We start from the raw sequence: 6,989 nt of genomic DNA, 5'->3' as shown, positions 1-6,989 counted from the left end.
TGGATGTATTGTATATTAATGAACTAGCTTTTAATGTTAGTAAGACCAACTTAATAATCCTCAATGAGTTTCCTACTACAGACTTTCCAACATACTTCAAATTTGAAGACCACATATTAAAATTATCAACTTGTGTGTGGAATCTTGGAATTCAGTTAGAATCTAACCTATCATTAAGAGATCAAATCAAAAGTAGAGCAACAAGTGCACTCAACAAACTACATGTACTACAAGTCTTCAAACCATTCTTAACCACAAATGACTTCAGAACCATTATTCAGTCACTAGTAATATCTAAATTAGACCTCTGCAACCCTTTGTAAACAGGGCTTCCAGCATACATGTTAAAATGTTTACAAGCAGTGAAAAATGCTCTGGCCAGACTTATCACAGGTGCGGTGCCCAGTTATTTGACTACATAACTGTCATTTTGTATACACTGCACTTGTTTCCGATACACTGGAGGGTACAATTTAAGACTGTAACTGTGGTTCATCATGCACTCAGTCATGAGACCCTTTTATGTGTCAGTAATTTGCTAAAAAATTATCAAACAAAAAGAACATTAAGATCTGCGGGCTGCAATTTATTAGATGCCCCTTTCTGCACACTCTACACGTGGACGAAATAAGAGAGAACTTATGTAGCGGGGCCAGTTCTTTGGAATAGCCTACCAGAAGAAATTTGGCTAATTCCATGCTATTCCACTTTCAAGAAATGACTAAAATCATTATATTTTTCACAAGCATTTAGCGCTATAACATGTTAACAGTTGAGGTACTCTATTTTTAATCAAGATGATGTTTTCAGTTAAATTATGTACATTTCATTTTATTTTGCATGTTATTTATTTTTTTATTTTCAAAGGTATTTTAATTAACCATGTTCTTTGTGACCCACTGAGTGTGCAGGCTATACATCCTCTAAACAAAAACAAAAAAAATAAAAACAAATACATAAATTTCAATATAAAATATACATAAATGTTGCGCTCAGCGGACCGCGGGACAAGCCCACAGACTGCCGCTCCTACCTCCAGCCCAGGCCCACTCTCTCTGGCTTCCAACATCACAGCCAGACTCCTTGGAGAAGACATGGCTAACTCTAGGCGTGTCATATGGCAGGTCTAAAAGTTAGCAGGATACCATATATCCAGCAGCATGGCTGCACTGCTGAATATTCTGGTTAAGTTAGCCGGATTTGTGTATCCGGCTAACTTAACTAGCCGCTCAGCAGCTGAATATTTATCCCATTATGTTTTAAGAAGCTTCCCAAACTGTTGAAGGTCAAACTCATCCAGCTTCCTCCAGTATATCCTGATGATATGTGGTGGTTAACACTGGATAGGTTCCATTGTTCTCTTTTACTTCACAGTTGACTCCTCCTCACAGGAATGAGTGTGAATTCATTCCTACTGTTGACCTTTGAAGGGTCTTTGCATCTCTCTGAATAAGAGGCTCTTTAAAACTCCTTTCTTTCTGACAGTGACTAAATTCCCTAGGCCCTGAGGAATTTAGTTGCTGGATCAAAAATAACAATCTAGACTTCCAAAAGCAACAAAAGATGAAGGAAGGAACATAAGGATGGACAAACCTTCCTCCAAAACAAAATCCAAAAAGAAAGTAAAATAGTTTCTCAAAAGAGAAGATGAGTTACACTTCTTTCCAATCCAGACTTTATTCCTAAAGGTCCAAGGATACTCCCTTCTAAATCAAAAAAGGGGCAAAACAGGAGCAGCTAAACTCCCACCTGTCTCCTCAATGGTTGACTCAAAAATCCACACTATGTTTCCCCTTTTTATAGTAGTAAGGAGCAACCAACATAGCAGCCCACATGGGGGAGCTGAACACCAGCTAAATAGACTTCTTTTTTACCTACACATTTGGTATAATCCTTTTATTAGAGACCCAGTAGGGTTTACTACATGTATTTATTTATTTATTTAGAAACTTTTATATACCGGTATTAGTGGGGACATCATACCGGTTTACATTTGCAGAACTGATTTATCAAAGGTTTTCTGCTATAAATCAGCAAAAGAATATAGGAAATCTTTGCAATTCTATTATTTTCATTTCATTTATTATTATGTATTTATCCTTATGCCCTAAGTGATGTATAAAATAAAACATTTACAAAGGTAACATATAAATAAATCAAGACATATTAAAACATATTTACTACAGAAACAAAATCAAAATACCCGGGGCAGACACATTTTACTGAAGGACCAAGCTCAATGTTCTTATCCAAACGCTTGTTTTAGCAAAAGAACCTTTCAGGAAGAGTCAAAACTCAGATATTCTGAGTTCCATCGGTAAAGTATTCCAAAGTATTGGCGTTGCCACCAAAAAGGGAGATTCCCTTGTTGCTGTAAGACGAGCCACTCTGACTGAGGGCACATTAAGCAGTCCTCATTGCGAGTATCTCAATTGATGAGATGGTTCGTATACTTTTAGGAGAGCATTCGACCAAAGGCAAGAGCTCGAATTAATTAGCTTAAATATTGTCATCCCAATTGTAATGGCAACCAGTGCAAACTGTTGAGTGCCAGGGTGATATACTCATACAGCTTAGTACCAGTGATCAGCCGTGCAGCAGAATTTAGCAAAAGCTGCAAAGGATGTAACGATTTCAAAGGAAGACCCAAATACAGATCATTACAGTAGTCAATGAGAGGGAAAATGGAAGCTTGAACAGGGAAAAACCACATCATGGGAGAGTGCATTCTTATTTGAAGACTCTTGGTTGCTCTGAAACTCATAAGCCAAGTAGTGAAATGAGGCACAGTGCCTAGCAGTGAATGTGTGCTAGCAGAAAGCTGCATTCTTCTTTGTAAAGCCACCACTTGTAAGCTCTTGTGGTGTAAGTCACCAAGGAGACGCCAAGCCAGCATCTTATTGCAAACAAACACCACACTTCCCTATTATCTCTAGCACCAGGAGGAGTATAACAATTAAACAGCCTGTGCATGTGTTTATTAATCAGCTTTGTAAACCTTAATGCACAGACCCACAGAAAAGCCCAGACAACCTTCAAACAAGAACAGAGTTAAGTAGGTAAGCAATTCATATTTTCTTCAGCCATGTTGAATATGATCACGTTTTAAGTTTGTTGTAAAAGTGCTGTATTTACATTGAGTGGGAGTTTGTGAATCTAAGTAACAAGGTGAGTTTCAATTCTTTGAATTTTCTTCAGACATATGCAGTTTTTTGCTGGAGGAGTAGATAAGAAGAGTTTCCCAGCAACATAAGGCAAAGTCTTTGCTAAACCAAATGAAGGGCGTACACACAAATCCCATAAAATAAATGAAATATACAGATAATGAGTATGGAAAAGGCACATTGATCTTAATTACAGTCCATCCAAGGATATAAATAAAATGTAAAGACTAAAAATAAAACTTAAGAACTTTCAACAGTGCTAATCACTAATAATAGTTAATGATATGATAGAGTAAAGTGCCCTAGGAATCTGTACTGGGACTAGTGTTGTTTAAAGCATTCATTTATGATCTGGGAAAGGGAACAGGGAGTGCAGTGATCAGATTTGCAGATGTCACAGAAATATCGAAGCAGACTGCAAATAACTGCAAGAGCACTTTGTCAGACTGGGGATTTAGGCATCTAAATGGCAGATGACGTTTGATGTGGACAAGGGCAAACTGACTTGGAAAAAGAATTCCTAATGATCCCAATTATAAGTACACAATGCTGGGTTCCATATTAGGAGTGAAGAGTTAGGAAATGAACCTTGGAGACTCTGTGGGCAATACAATGAAATCCTCAGCTCAGTGTGCAGCAGGCAGCAGGCAGAAAACCAAACAGAATGTTAGGAATTATTTGGAAAGGAATGGAGAATAAAACTACCTCTGGAAAGGTCCATGGTGCAACCACACCCAGAGCATCGTGTGCAGTTCTGGTTGTCTCATATAAAAAAAAAAAAGGTAGTCTAACTAAAAAAGATTGGAAGAAGGGCAAAAAACTGATAAAGGGGATGGAATGTCTCGGCTATGAGAAGCTGCAGATGGGAGGAGAGGGGATATGAGAGAAGCTTGTAAATTCATGAGTGGGGGGAATGGGTGAATAGGGCACGGCTGTTCACCCTTTCAAGCAGTGCTAGGACTAAGGAACTAGGGGGATTTTCTCCAATTGCTACAGTAACTAAAGTTTTGCCCTTTTCATTTTCACAAGATGCATACAGAACTTAACTGGTCTGTTCTTTACTTTGTCCTAATATACAGTATATTGCACTGGCATAGAATCAGTCAGTATCCGTGTAAAATCCTGCCCTCGCTGCAGCTGTTCTGGATATGGCTAATGCCACAGAGGAATATATGGATTGCTACTGCACACAGAGAACAAATACCAAAGGGATTTTTCCGGGTAACTAAGTAGTGTCCTGGCTAGATTGCCCTGGGTGAAAATCGCCTTCCCTCAGAGCTTTGCCAATGTGTGCACTTTTAGCTGGATGAGCAAGAGGCATTCCTGGAGAGGGGAGGGGAGTATTTAAGTTGAAGGAGTAAACAACACACAAACATTTCAATTTTCAAATGTGTGAGTGGTGTTTTGCCCCAGTTCTGCTACCCACAGAAACAAGAGAAGCATAGTAAACCTGTGACTTCAAGACCCACATGTGCAAAAGTACAGACACATTTTGCAGCCACATGGGCTATGCTAAACTGCTCTCACATTGCTAAAGTGATACAGTAACTATGATTTGTCATTGAATAAGATGTTGTGTGATACAATTTTTTAGCCTTGGCTTACTGTTCTAATAAACAAAGTCAAAACATTATATTCAAAAGCAAGATGCTGGTACATATCTTCTGTCTGGTTGGGATTTGAGTATTGGACATTGGCTAATTCATTCTTTTCTGTTATCTAAATGCAGTGCTTTTGCTTTTTGAAAGAAAGCTGCTGATACTCAGATGCAGGGCCATCCTTGGGGGGTGAAGGGAATAAGGGATAGGGTTGGAGGGGAGAAATCACCCCACTCCCTGCAAATGTCTGCAGGTTCCACACACAGCACGAGACCTCCTGCACCATCCTCCCTCTTGCTGACTGGAGGCACAAGAAAGCCACACCCGCTGGGGCCTCCTCCGCACGGGAAAGCCCCAGTGGGCAGGGCCAGGTTTAGAGCATGTGCCTAGGGCACCAAATTCTGAAGGTGCTCACAAACTTGAATTCCTCCTGCTGCTCTTTGATTTCTGGGGTCAAAACCCTCCCATCTCCGGCCCTTTGCCCTATAGACACCATACCCTTAAAAATGGCCCTGAGAGGTGGAAGGAGGTTGAAAGAGGGAGAGGCACTACTAGTGCTTTTCTCTCTCTCCTGTCCCTCCTCTACTTATGCTTTGCTCAGATTTGGATTCAAGAAACTTTATTGTCATGACAATTTGTACATGAGTTGCCAAAGTAATACATATAATGGTCAAAAAAAGGAAAAAGAAAAAATAAATAGTGCTAATAATGAATTCAAATTAAAGGGTACAGAATGGTTAATAGTTTGGATAGTTACCAGGTTCTGGTTCTGTATTATCCCTGGTCAAAGCAAACAGGACCTGTGCCCCAACTCTATTGGCTGGCACCCTGCAGAGAGCAACCCTCTGCTTCCTGCTCTATCCAGTCTCTCCCCTACCAGACAGCAAATTGCAGAGATCAGGATGGGAAAATGAGATTGCAGCAGACAGAACAGAGCAGAGAAGAACTACTCTGCTCCCTAATCCAGCCCGTCCTCTCCTGTCATTTCCCATGGGTTGATACAAAGTGAAAAAAAAAAGGTTCTGGTACTAACAATTGTCAAGTACAAGCAGAAAAAAAAAGTCTTGCATAGATGGCTTCTATTTGTGATATGCATGTGGGGTGAATTTGTTTTAACCTGCATCCTATACAATAAATCAGAAAATCAAAGTCATTGTATAACTTGATTTTAAACTTCATATAGATGAGGTTAATTATTTTACAATGAAAGCCATCCTTTATAAACATTATTACATTTTTTGTTCTTATTATTTCTATGGAATGCAACTGTGACAACCCTTTGGGATCATCACTATGTGGACCTATTCTTAAAACCTTTAATCCAGGATAGAAAAGGTAGTGGAGGGAGGGTTGCACCAATCAGAACAGCTCCTCCACTGAGGTTGCAGGAATGGCCAGCCCCCCGAGTTGGAAGTCAGAGCTTGTTTTTCTGAGTTAGAGTTTGTTCTCCTGTTCTTGTTAATGGGCCTCAAGGTCAGAACCCAACCAGAAGTGGGAAGGGGACAAGTCCCTTGTGAGATTAGTACCAAAGATTTAGCTGCTGATTTTTGGACTTATATTTTTTAGGTCTTTTTTTTGTGAGTGCCCTGATACCCATGGTTGAAGGCTTTCAGGGTGTCCAACGGTTAGATCAGATCAGAAGATCAGGAAGATTTCCCTGCTCTTCAGCTCACACTAAGGGGTTGGATCAGAGGTGATCTGCTGCAGGAGGATTCTGGATTTCTTGCTTGCGCCTTGAGAAATCTGCTGGGTTTCCTGCTAGCTGTACTTTTCCCAAGAAAGACCCATCTTTGTCATCTGAAGAGGACTGTGAGTAAGAACCTTTTTTTTTTTTTTAAACATTTGGAGGATCCCAGTGGAGTCTTCACTTTGGGGAAAGGAAGTAAAATAGGATGTTTGTACAAAGTCTGTAATCCTTTTTGCCATCGGTATTTTGGAAGGGTTTTTCCACCCAGCTCAGGATAACCTGCTCCACCAGGGACCTTACTTTTCCTAACCCTGGAGAGTGAGAGTTTCCCTATCCAATACTGAGAGATACATGCAAAGGTAGAACTGAAGAACTGGTAAATTTCACCTTTCCATGCCAAGATAGAACTGAAGAACTGGTAAATTTCACCTTTCCATGCCAAGATCTGATGTGAAAGTGCCATTTCTGAAAGAAAAGATTTAAGTTGGATGTTCACTCTGGACCTCCAGTGTATTTTGTTGGCACTTACATCCCCAGAGC

General features: G+C 40.0%; 1 protein-coding gene across 8 annotated transcripts in view; it reads left to right on the top strand.

Annotated features, from left to right (window-relative positions):
• The first annotated feature begins 2,925 nt into the window (after nucleotides 1–2,925).
• The window catches only part of LOC115095642 (uveal autoantigen with coiled-coil domains and ankyrin repeats-like), a 74,117-nt gene continuing 70,053 nt past the window's right edge, over nucleotides 2,926–6,989 (top strand). For 4 of the 8 annotated variants that reach the window (XR_003857835.1, XM_029609649.1, XM_029609646.1 and 1 more), the window contains exons 1-2: nucleotides 2,936–3,059; nucleotides 6,329–6,571. The gene's annotated coding sequence lies outside the window, so the exon portion shown is untranslated. Of the gene's footprint in view, nucleotides 3,060–6,328; nucleotides 6,576–6,989 lie in introns of all 8 variants that reach the window. The other 4 variants (XM_029609645.1, XM_029609642.1, XM_029609643.1 and 1 more) reach the window with 4 other exon arrangements.

The sequence above is a fragment of the Rhinatrema bivittatum genome, chromosome 7 (genome assembly GCF_901001135.1).
Source record: "Rhinatrema bivittatum chromosome 7, aRhiBiv1.1, whole genome shotgun sequence".
NCBI lineage: Eukaryota > Metazoa > Chordata > Amphibia > Gymnophiona > Rhinatrematidae > Rhinatrema > Rhinatrema bivittatum.
This window is presented reverse-complemented; position numbering and strand designations above follow the sequence as displayed.